At 42.5% G+C, this 13,487-nt stretch overlaps 1 pseudogene; it reads right to left on the bottom strand.

Moving 5' to 3' along the window:
- Positions 1-10,843: 10,843 nt before the first annotated feature.
- On the bottom strand, positions 10,844-13,211 carry LOC127781309 (uncharacterized; annotated as a pseudogene).
- Between the last annotated feature and the right edge of the window lie 276 nt (positions 13,212-13,487).

Here is a 13,487-nt window from a genome sequence, read left to right as displayed (position 1 = left end):
TTTGGCGAGCCACTTGTTGGACGAGCACGTGGTTGCCGAGCCGAGGACGAGCATCGGCTGCGGTGGCGGTGGGGGTGCTGTGGGGGAAGGCCCTCCTGCTCTGGTGCTCTCGCGCCGTTGTCATCGCCGCCGCCTCGTCGCCCATCGCCAACTGCCGGACTCTCGCCTCCCCCACCGGCTCGCCTGCTCTCGCTCCCGCTGGCCGGCGGCGAGCGCTTCGTCGACACCATTTGCGACGGCGCCTGGCCCCGCCTCCACCTCCGCGGCCACCACTGTGGTGCCCGGCCCCGCCTCCGCCTCCCGCCCAACACCGGTGGCGACACCGCGCTATTGACGCCATTCACGACCGCCCGCCACCCTCGCCTTGTCCCGCGTCGCAGCCGCCGCCGCCTTCTCCTCTCCTGCCTCACCCTGGCGTCCTCCTCCCCAGGCGCCGGTCGGCTTGGCCAGAGAAGGGAAGAGAAGAGTGAGAGAGAGAGAGAGAGGAGGGAGAGGAGGGGAAAGAGAGAGAGGGTGATGACGTGGCATGCTGACATGTGGGCGCATGTGGGTCCCACGCTGACTTAGCCACCACGTCGGATGAAACCGGGGTCAAAACCTTCGAAGGACCTAAAGTGACCGGTTTTGATTAGTTAAGGCACATTTGATATCTGATTTTGTGGTTTGAGAATGTTTTTTTTATCTCGATATCAAATTGAGGAACCGAAGTGTACTTTTTCCGAGGCATGTGACTCAGCCCGTCCAGTTTGGTTGGAGGGTATTTTTAGGAGGGATTGAAAGTTTAGAGGGATGAGGCTATTAAGTGTTTTGTTTGGTTGAGAGACATGGGAATTTTAGTGGGATGGGGATGGAGAATTGAGGAAGGAACTCCCTCCTTTTCAATACCTGGGTAGAGGCAGGTAATTGGGAGGGAATTCCTCCTTTACTTTGTCAAAGTAAATCTCAGCCATACGTTTTTATTAATGAACTAATCTCCAACCAAACTCCCTATCAATTTTTATCACCTCTACCAAATAAGATATTGGGATTAAAAATCAAATTCATATCTTAATCCCATCATCAATTCCCTTGTGTAAACTCCCAATCCCCTTCCATCGAGTTATCATATGAAAGGGATTGGGAGTTTATACAAGGGAATTGATGATGAGATTAAGATGGGAATTTGATTTTTAATCCCAATATCTTGTTTGGTAGAGGTGATGGAAATTGATAGGGAGTTTAGTTGGAGATTAGGTCATTAATAAAAATTGATGGCTGAGATTTGCTTAGACAAAGTAAAGGAGGAATTCCCTCCCAATTACCTGCCCCTACCCAAGTATTGAAAAGAAGGGAGTTCCTTCCTCAATTCCCCATCCCCATCCACCAAAATTCCCATGTCTCCCAACCAAACAAAACACTTAGAGCATGCCCAACAGCCACCCAATATTTGATTCCCAAAAAATCTGAATTAGGAATTCCAAAGTAAAAATTGGGCCCAATAATCACCCTCTCCTCCAAGAGAGGCCCAAAAATTAATTCCCTATTATTTGTTAGTTTTCCACATAAGGTGGGCCTAGTTCGGTACCGATCGATCGTCTCCCTCCCCGCAACTGCGCCAAGTCTTCTCCCTCCCCGTACCAGCGCCGTGAGTCTTCTCCCTCACCGTACCAACGCCGCCATCTGAGTCATCACCAGCCAACCACTGACTGCTGCGGTTTCTACAAAAACGGAATACCGAGGATATGCCGTAGCTATTCGTGTAATCAAGGAGGTAATCCCTAGCAAATCTTATTGATCTCTTGTGCCCTAGTCAATCTCTATGTGTTTATTTTGATATGTGAAGATTTACTGTATGGAAAATATTAAGTTTGATCTGATAATTAATTTTGTAGATTGATTATTGTTCTATTCCTGCCATCGGTTCCCCTACATCGCACTTCATCCCTACGGTAATAAACACTCCAATCCCGTGCCAAAAAAAGGAGATGAGTCGTCGAAGCACCCTCCTCCAAATGCTATTGGATGAGGAGTCTTTATCAGATGGCGAAGAAGAATTTATTTTTTCGGCGGTTGATATAGTGCACGGTGAGTTCGATGACGATGAAGTTCCAAAGCGTGGTGGATCTGTCTTAGGTCATGCAGTAATTAATCGGGAAAGATTGGCTGGTCAAGATTGTATAATGATTATTTTTCCGAAGAACCTACGTACCTCGATGTTCAGTTTAGACGCAGGTTTGTAGCAGTGCTTTTTGTTTTGTCAATCTTTGTTTGCAAAATTGATACATATGAGAATTATTATTATTAATTACTATGCAGGTTTAGAATGAGGCGACCTCTCTTTTTACGCATAATGAATGCTATTGAAGCACATGATGAATATTTTGTGCAAAAGAGAAATGCGGCTGGTATCCTTGGACTGTCATGTTTGCAAAAGGTAACATCAGCGGCTGGTATCCTTGGACTGTCATGTTTGCAAAAGGTAACAGCAGTGTCACGTATGTTATGTTATGGAATAGCAGCAGATGCAGTTGATGAGTATGTTCGTATTGGAGGTAGTACCGTTATTGAGAGTTTTCAAAGGTTTGTGGTGGCTGTTGATGAAGTTTTTGGAGAGGAGTATATGAGAACACCAAACGAAAACGACATAGCTAGATTACTTGCTCAGGGGGAAGAAAGAAGGTTCCCAGGAATGTTGGGTTCTTTAGATTGTATGCATTGGCAGTGGAAGAACTGCCCGACTGCATGGCAAGGCCAATATAAAGGGAAAGAGGGGGTTCCTACTATAGTTTTGGAAGCCGTTGCCTCACGTGACCGATGGATTTGGCATGCGTTCTTCGGTTCACCTGGATCTCATAATGATATTAATGTCCTTCAAAGGTAATCGTGGTTTGCAAAGCTAGCTGAAGGGCAGGCTCCTAAAGTTAATTTCAGTATCAATGGGCATGACTACACTATGGGGTACTATCTTGCAGATGGTATTTATCCTTCATGGGCAACACTTGTGAAAAGCATTAAGCTGCCACAAGGCAATAAGAGAAAATATTTTACCAAAGCACAAGAAGCCAATAGGAAGGACGTTGAACAAGTGTTTGGAGTGCTTCAAGCTCGCTTTGCTATTGTCCGTGGACCAGCTCGTTTTTGGAAAGCAATTACTCTGAATCAGATAATGAGAGCTTGTATAATCATGAATAACATGATTGTGGAGGATGAGCACGATGGTGATTTTGATTTAGTTTATGATGAGATGGGAGAACAGGTGGGTGGTTCCCATGAACATACGCCCAAATTTAATGATTTTATTAGTCAGTACGAAAAAATTGAAGACAAGGAAGTTCACAACCAACTAAGAGAAGGCCTCATCGAACATTTGTGGAATCATCATGCAGATCAATATTAAGTTTAGATTTTATATTATTGAATAATGTCAAAGATTGTAATAATTAGATATTCACCGTGTGTTTTGTAATTAGTACAATACATTGAGGCCATGAATTTTCTGCATATTTCTTTTGTTTTCAAATATTCACAGGCATATTTCAGAATCATTACGCACTGATGTTTTTGTTTATTTATTTGCAAAAGACAGCAGCATCAAGCTTAATTATGTGGAATGTGAATAGCACTTGTTGTAATTTTTTAGCACCTGTAATCAGGAGCAGCATAAGAGAAAGCAGAGACAGAAAAAGAAGGTCCCATGGTCTGAAACTCTGAACTTTAATCTGAAACACTCATCAGGAGGCTACCTAGCATCCATTTTATTAAGGAAGTCTGATAATGTATATGTTTTTTAAGGTTAGAGGAGTTTATTAGCACAGTGATGTTAAGATCTTATTTTAATTGCAGAAAATTTATTAGTGAGAATAGGTGTGGAGATTATGGGTACCCCATACCCACACGGCATGGTTATCCGACTAGTCATAGGGGATAGCTTATATATATGGAATAGTAACAGATTATGACTTGGGTATTACGTTTCCTCGTATATTACGGAACGGCCTAAAGTCCTGGTTTGATAAGATTGTAAAGTAGAGTTAGGAAACCGATACCGTATTGGATAAGGTTTCTATCTTATAATCCTGCCTCTCATCCTATATAAGGTGGGCAGGAGGCCCTCTAGGGGGCATGAGACAACCTGATCGTCAGATCAATACACACCCCGGCGGATTCAAATCCCCAAACAGGAGTAGGGTATTACCTCTCATCGAGAGGGCCTGAACCTGTCTAAATCCTTTGTCTCCGCATCCATCCACTTTTAGGTCTCGTGCGTTACCCCCTTTTCATATTGTCGAATTCATGTTTCGACAGTTGGCGCGCCAGGTAGGGGTTGCGTCGAGTTACCTGTCGACAAGTGCGATGGAATCAACTTCATGAGTCACCGGCTTCATCTTCGCTTCGGGAGTTTTTTCACCGACCACTTCAACATGCTCTTGCTCTTCGACTCGGATCCAATCTAGCCGGGAAGATCAGTCTCGACATGTTCGATGGATTCAATTTCCACCGCCGTCAATACCTCCATGGAAGACCTCAGTTCAAGATCAAATACCATATATACATGCCCTGCCGCCGTCGGAATCCGATCATTGCCAGGACGAGTCCCACGCCAATTATCCGTTCGGCCTGATTTCAACTCAGCTGCGATTAGCCAGACGCAGAACGACGGAAGGCAGTCATCTATCCAATCGGAATAGTAATCGTGTGCGATTTCGCCATGTATACAATATACATGCATATAGCGGAATCCACTGACAACAGATTGATCTGGAATTATAATTAGCAGACTTTGCAGCACGTGTCTCCAATTACTGAAGCACCAGCATATATACTATCGTTATTCCCAGGCAGATTTGTTTGTTTTGGGAGCTTGGACTTTGCCGCCATCATAGGCAACGTTGTCTAATATGGAGTAATTAAGATTCATGCAACTACTACTTGATTTAATCACCGGATGGCATCGATCAATCCACCTCTGTTCGAGCTGTACACGAGTGCCTGATCTAAATGCACAGAGGCACGTCGCCAGGAGGACGAGTCGGCAGAGTCAAACCAACGAGCTGGGCAGACGTCGCATGCTACCACATGGATAGACCGGCAGGAGTGCGAAGCTGTTTCTCTGTTCCCTGACTTCATCGTTGCCGGCTTGCCTCCGCCATCATCACCGCCGGCCTGCCTCCGTCGCCGCCGACCGGTGTGATCGCCTATACGGTTGGTTGGTCACACCACCGTTCATGGGCGTCCACGTCTTCACCGACCGGCCGCCTCGTCCGCTGCCGACTGGTGTTTCTGCCTACACGGCTGACCTATTATATGCTGCCGTTGTTGGGCGTCCGTCGACTGGTGTCCTCGCCTATACGGTTGGTTGGTCACACCACCGTACATGGGCGTCTACGTCTTCACCGACCGGCTGGCCTTCGCCGCCACCGACTGGTGTTTCTGCCTGCACGGCTGGCCTATTATGCCGCCGCTGTTGGGCGTCTACGACTTCACCGCCGGCCTGCCTCTGCCGCCACTGACTGGTGTTTTCGCCTATACGGTTGGCGGACTTCGCCGCCGTTAATGGGCTTCATCATCTACACCACTGGCTTGGTTCCACTGGCGCCGACTGGTGTTTTTGTCACCACTGATGGACTACTTCATTCCCACATCGGCTACTTCTGCTGTCACCGACGGAATACGACAAAGCTAAGTCATCATTTATTTTATTCTTTATATGATATTTTACCTTTTCCTTTGCCTCACTACATCAACTAGTTCGCCGTTGACTAGTGAGTCGGGGGCTACAAATGTTATATCATATTTTTTAAATAATTTTCATAATATTTATCTTGATTGCTTGCGACTTATTCTGAGTACAAAAGTGCCTATCGAGTTATGGAGTTCCATCTTCCTATGCTTTCCGTTTGGTTTGCCAATGGATAGTTGCCTTTGGGCCGATTCCTAGCACCCGGGGGCTTGTTGGATGGACCGAATAACGCAAGGAGCTAAGCATTATTCGGAATAAATCAAAAGCATAGAGATAAGATAATTTATTTTCTGCTCTTAATAATTGCAAAAGTACCCGAGTAGTAAACTCCGACCCGTGAAACTTTGTTCCATTAATGACGAACTCATGTCACTCATATGCATGTTTGGGAAGTGCTTAGGCCGACTCCAGTGCTTGGTAGCTATGACTAGTCGGGCAGAGTGTTTAAACGTAATGAGTCATCTGCTCGGGGAAATCAAAATTGACAAGAGAAGAAATACATATTTATAAATATTTTAAAATACTTGCATTTTTCTCGAGTATTATATTTACATTAGATACTACTCATCCTATGTATTTGTTCTGTAGGATCCAGATCCAGATATGCATAAAAAGGATTCACGGCTTTAAGCTTATCTCCTACGCTTCAGGAATGGATCAGTCAGAACATATTTTTTGGCCTAGGCCTAATATGTCTGCAGCCCATATTTTCAGGTGTGGCCTGTCACGTTCTTTTAGGGACTTAGGCACTTTTTGCTTAGGCCAAAGTGCGCATGATCAAGTGCCCAATACCTTAAAATCCTTTTATACCGCAGTTACTCATCTTTTTAGTAGTTGGTACAATGCATCTTAAAAGGTGTCAAACAGTAAAGCTTTATATAGCTGCCCCGCTGACTTTTTTATATAGTCATGGCACTGTTTGGGTTTATCAAGAAATTGATTGGATACAACATCATTGCTTTTTGTCACGTAAGTGTGCATTTTTATTGACCAATATTATGACTTAGGCTGATTATATATTTTGGTCATTTTACAGACGATTGATAAATCCTTAAGAGTTTATTTACTCGGATATTATACCAGATATGTCATATATTTCCAGGTGTGGTGAAACCATGTGTCTTTTAGGGACTCAAGCACATCTGTTAAAGCAGTGTGCGCATGGTGTATGCCCAATACTTTGGAAATTTATTTATTCACAACATACAAACTTCTTTATAGCTGTTTTGCTATGTGTATTCAATGATGTAGTCAACTTTAGGTTGCACGCATCATATTTTACAAAGCAGTCGGTATATCACTCGGATCATATTATTCAGGGATTCACACCGCATATGCTATATATTAATATTAAGTCACTTGGTTAACTACAATTATCAAAACCACTCAGTTGGTGCATCTATTCGATGCACCTGACTTTATTTTTCAGCCCTCCACAGTCTTCATATTTGGTAAAAGTACTCAAGAGATCATGGCGAGGATGATTGAAGCACTCGGCTTTGGAGTAATCTAGTTGGAGAGAAGATTATCTTTCCGACTGTGAAGGTCTCAGGGGCTACTGTGGAGATTATGGGTACCCCATACCCACACGGCATGGTTATCCGACTAGTCATAGAGGATAGCTTATATATATGGAATATGTAACAGATTATGACTTGGGTATTACGTTTCCTTGTATATTACGGAACGGCCTAAAGTCCTGGTTTGATAAAATTGTAAAGTAGAGTTAGGAAACCGATACCGTATTGGATAAGGTTTCTATCTTGTAATCCTGCCCCCCATCCTATATAAGGTGGGCAGGAGGCCCTCTAGGGGGCATGAGACAACCTGATCGTCAGATCAATACACACCCCGGCGGATTCAAATCCCCAAACAGGAGTAGGGTATTACCTCTCATCGAGAGGGCCTGAACCTGTCTAAATCCTTTGTCTCCGCATCCATCCACTTTTAGGTCTCATGCACTACCCCTTTTCATATTGCCGAATTCATGTTTCGACAATAGGATTAATTTTGCAAGAATTGATTGAATTGATACTCTGAACCTCTGAACCTTTAATATGAAGCACAGAACTTCTAAACCTTTAATCTGAAACTCTGAACCTTTCGACCCATACTTCACCATCTACCATCGGTAGATCATATACCATATGTATCTGCTAAATGCAGAAACGAAAATGCATTGCACTAGTCATGACCAAACTTAAGCAGTGAAAAAAACATGCACCACCAATCAGGAGCAGCGTCAGCACCAGTGACAGGACCATTTCAGTTGAAGAAGCAATTCCATCAGCAGCAATTTTGTAGTAGTAGCAAACACTCCGGTTACATAAAAGAGTACCAAAACAAGATAGTAAAATTGTCTAGTCCATTAAGTAGACTCCATAGCTAAAGAATATTAAGGTCTATACCTAACAAATTTTGATTGCTAATTGATGAGTAAAAAGACTAATTTATGCTTGAGCTGAACGACGACTTAGAATTTGTTTCTTCACATTTCGATAGTACTCCTGCTCCTCAATGCTCATTGCACTAGTATCAGTCCTCAAAAGCTGATCTTCTTGTACCATTCTCTTCAACTCAAACTTGTTTTTCTCCAGATCAATCCGCTGTTGCTCAAGTGCGAAAGCAATTTTGTACCTCTCTTCAAGCTTCCGCTCCTTCTCCGCATCGGCCTCTTTCTTCTTATGCAATAGATAGTCTAAAGACTCTTTCCGTGATTGATCCGAGCGTTCGCGCATCTGTTGTTTCGCCTTCTTCCTCCCCATGGGTCTTCCCTCGCCTTCTGTATTCTTTGGATCAGCAGTAGCCCCACTCTCATCAGCATTGCATGCAGGTGTACACAGGGCAGGAGTGGAATCGTCGGTCTTCTGCTTCTTGTTAGAAGTTTTACTAGCTGCCAGCTGAGTGCGCTTAGTTTGCCACTTCAGCAGATTCTTTAAAACATTGTAGCAATGCATGAACTGAAACTTATTTTCCTCTTTCTTCTTGTACATCATGGCTGCTTGCACATGCTGCAAAAGAACGAACATAAGTCAGAAATATAAAAGACAAGATTGGAAAATATGCTGCACAAACCACGTATTACCATGTCCTCAGGATTGACACCACTCTGATTTCGATTCTGAATTTGACATAAGTAACCAGTGTACTTATTGACTTGCTCTTGTGTCACGCCCTGAAGTTTCCCCCTTCTTCTTTCTTTAAAATTTGGGTAAATTTGGGTTAAATGTCGTAGGCTCTCCGGACCTTCATTATATTTGAGAGATGAAATGAATAATTCAAGTCATCAAACAAGCATAATGAAACATCCGACGCCTCGAGAGAGAAATATTAGAGACATTGCTGAGCCCTTAGCCTGTCAGTCAACTTCAGCCTGATATGTGCCCGTCAAACCACTCGAAGGCGGCGACCAGATGTGTTACACATTCAGGAGACTTGACAAAAATGGCTAAAGATCTACAACCTCTCAAATATTCCTAACTCATACTCATGTAAATCTAGTTCCCAGGATGTGCACTAGATTAACACTTTCATCTTAAGCATGATTATACATAGCAAACACAACTAAGATGAAAGAAACTTAAGACTTACAACAACTTAATAATTACATAGGCCGACCGGCCAAATAGACTTATTAGAGAACAGCGGAAGCTTGACTACCCAATCACAAGCACACCAACTAGGGGTTTACCCCATTAAGTTCTCATCCTAGAAGAAGCAATCGGAACCCGCATCACTAAAAGACTAAGTCTAAACCTGCAAACAAAAGGTTATATCAACAACAAGAGTCAGTACATTAAACAAGTTAATGTACTGGCAAGCACAAGTCAGTCCTACCATACTACATGTAAGGCATATATTCAAAGGAAGGCAATATGTAGTTCAATTTCAGCATAAAGCAAGTTTTATTTCGCAATTCTTTTGTAAAGGAGTTGATGCTTCAATTAACAAAGACAAGTTTTAAGTTTCATTATTAACTTCTTCATAATTCCATCATAATCAATCTCTTATTGCCATACTTAACAATAAGTCATAATGTATCACCACACACACAACTCAACACATTTATCAATTTCAAACCAATGTCACATGATCACATTTTTAAAACATAGTCTATACTCATGACACATCACCAAAGCGCTCATGACCGTGAGCATGGCTAATCGATTGGTTTAAAGAACTCTGCAGAGTTTGTACAGCTTTACCCACATGATATGAACTCTCTAGTTTGTTTTGAGTTTGTAAGACTCCACCACACTCTTCATATTGAATGTGATCTAGAGGTCATAACGAAGCCTTTACACTACTTAGAGCCTAGCCTTGCACCAGCACGATACGTGTTCCTCCATCCTAGGCATACTTAGAATATACCTAGAACCGTTAAGTGGCGGGCCCACGCCTTAAACTTAACGCCGTGGTGGCGGACACGACGGGAACCCACCACGTGGCACAATACCGTTGTATTGGACACGCTTAGTCACCTAAACTACCACGTCGGGGTAAATAGGAAGCTCCTCTGAATTATACGAACTCATACACACCGGCCTACCAGAATGCAAGGCTAGTCCTAAATAGATTAATCAGCTTAGGCCATCCCATATTAGCACATGTGGATGTACGAATAACTTTAAATGGGTGACACAAGTTCGGTCCTTATGGACTTGGGCAAACACTCCCCCTATCGGTATGCAACTAACACCATATGCACACCACTTGTCGCCCAAGTATAAAATCACATTTTACATATTTTAGTTCGCAAATACCCATCATATTCATTTTATTCCAGCAAAGGTTCACATATGAAAATCACATTTTAATTATAGATGGAATGAGCATTTGCATATTTCTAAGCATGGCTAAGCAAGTAGTTGCACATAGAGCATATATAATCCCATTTGAGCACAAAGAGTGTACAGTAACCATTTCTAGGGGTGAGGCTCAATTATTCAAGGTAGGGAATGCAGCAAATAGGTCATAACTACCTTAACCCAATTTTAAATACCAATATAGTTTAAGTTCACATGCAACTTTGCAAACAAACATTTTCATTCCTCAAATCATGGGATTCAATGTGTTCAAAGGATGGGAGGAGAAAACTTGCCTTGATCAGATAAATGTTAGCACCTAATCCACTTCTTCACCGATTATGCAATTATCTAGGTAAAGGACACGATATGCAATTAAACACCGAAAGAGCTGAAAATCCAAAATGCTCTAAAATGCATGATTTATGCACAGTGGGTTGGTACTGATCTAAAATGAATTTAGGTGAAATAATTCCTATTTTATTTTATTCCATTTGGGAGTTATGAATTTTAGAGGTTTTATCGGTTTATAGTAGTATAGTCTTAGGTAGTGTTATAAAATACTTTTGTAAAGTGATTTTTATTATATTAGACTTCACAGGGGTGTGGAGATGTGTTTTCTAAGACTAACACATTTGGTTTCACAATTTTTGGAGTTATAATGATTTTCTTATAGATTTTACAAGTTACAACGTGTTTTAGGCATATAGTGTTTTATATGTTCATGACTTTTGAGTTATAGGTTCAGAACATGCTACTTCCTGTTTAATTTGAATAAAAGGAATAATTTGGTTAACTAAAACATTTTTATTTCACATGTTTATGGTCTTTACTACTATGGTTCATATTTTATAAACTAGAGATGCTCTAATCTAAACTAGCAATATATTATATTAACCTAGAAATTGTCATATGAGCTAAGTTCTTCTAAGTTTTAGTGGATAAGTATGGAACTATGGCTTCACTGGTCAATCAAGTTTTTATTTAGGTTTAATTAGACCTAAAGTGTATATATACATGTTTATGTATTACTTAAACAACACTGTGTTTAAATTCTTATTTCTCTAAGTTAAGGTTTTGATCTATGTTCTCTACAAAAGGTGCCAAATTTTATTTTACTATGTTGAAGATAACTATTTGTTGGTTCTATGGAAACTTTGTTCATTTCATTTGGACTAAAAATGAATTTTCTACAAGTTTTACAAATTAAAGGCTGCTCTATGTTAGTAAATCCTTATATGAATATATAGAGACTTTTACTACACAGTAAGTATATAATCTTATTTCATAACATGGAAATACATGTTTTGATGATCCTACAGAACTTAAGTTTATTCAAATTGAAGCTAAATTGGGTTCTACATGAATTTCTAAAGTTTAGCTTATCTAGAACTAATCATTTTAGATATAATAGTTTTAGAGGCATTTGATGCAAAGTAAGTAATTACTTTTATTTCACCTAATCAGAGAGTGCATGATGATGAATCTGCAGTTTTTGAGTTTGTTTCAAAATGAGTTGAGATGAATTTTCTATGTATTTTATAAGTTTGTACATGTTTTATGTATGACCTATCTTAGATAAATTTTAGAGACATTATTTGTACAGTGAGTGTCAAGTTTTATATTCCTGTAATAAAGTTCATAACTTCAAGAATCTACAGCAACTGGAATCACTTCAAAATGAGCTATATTTGATTTTATATAGATTTTACAACTTTGTGCATTTTTCTGCTAAACATATATTTGTTTGGGCATTTTCTTAATTATTCTTCAGATTTTAAAGGATGGGGTCCACATGGCTGTGAGGGACCAATATGCACAAAGGCCCTTGAGGTTTCTAGGAATCAACCCGCAGTCCTAGGCCCATATGTCAGTGTGTTTCTACAATTGTAAACGGATCCCTGCACTTAATCTAATTCACGGAAGTCATCCCTCTGCTCTAGACAGAGCAGAGCGATCTCGAGCTCGCCGGCGGCAAACGGTGGCTCGTTTGAGGTTGAGGTCAAGAGATAAAATGAAGAGAAAGCTCTCGCGATTCCATTCCTCTAGTTTTCTTGGTTAGAGGACATCGGAGTAGCGCCGATGGCGAGTGTGAGCGGCGGTGGTTCTTGGGGTGAAAGTGCATGTGTGCATGGAAGTCGATTCCGAACGAAAAGGATGCATGCATGTGGTCTTCTAGCCTTCAGGATGCTCACCGTGGGTCGAGCTAGGGTTGTCGAGGTCTTGGCGGCAACGGTGACTTGTGGAACGGCTTGACGACGGCGCTCCTCCTCGGGTGAACGACGACGGCTCGAACAGGACAATGAGCTGCTTCAAGCAAGCATGCACGAGGGTTGTGAGGTTAAGGAGATGGTGTATGCGCAAGGAATCGAACAATGGCTCACCGAGGCAGCGGTAATCGATGATGACGGCGGAGGCGATTCTATATCGGCGCCGGTGAAGAAAAGATGCGTTCTCCAAGTCCTTCACATCTCCGGCTGGGGTTCTTGAGGCGTATTGAAGAGGAGGTTGAGGCGATGACGATGGCGCAGCGGCTTGCTCCGAGGTGGTCGAGAATGGCCGGACGACGACGATGGTTGAAGCGGCGGCGCTCCGGTGCGTGCTCCAGGGCGTTGTCGGCGTGGCTTGTGTTCCCGGCGATGCACTGCACGAGAGGGGTTTAGGTCAAAAGAGGAAATGCTCGGCATTGTGTGGAGAGATGGGAACGCGAAAGAGATGGAGGTGACCTTGACTCAAACGGAGATGGCGAAGGTCGTCGTCACTACGACCGGCGGCGAGGTTGAGGATGATGGAGAGGCTGAGGACCTCTCCCTCGGCTTCTTCAGCTCCAAAGTGATGTGTGGAGTTGGGCGACTCGGTCTGGAGGAGATGGAGGCATGACTCAGTGACTTGAAGGCGTCGACACGTCTTCACCACGCGTCGACGCGTCCAGGACTCGGTCGGCTCTCGATCTCTCCCTCTCT

Source organism: Oryza glaberrima, chromosome 8 (genome assembly GCF_000147395.1).
Source record: "Oryza glaberrima chromosome 8, OglaRS2, whole genome shotgun sequence".
In the NCBI taxonomy this organism is placed as follows: Eukaryota; Viridiplantae; Streptophyta; class Magnoliopsida; order Poales; family Poaceae; genus Oryza; species Oryza glaberrima.
Note: the sequence above shows the minus strand (reverse complement) of the source record. Positions and strands in the feature narration are given on the sequence as shown.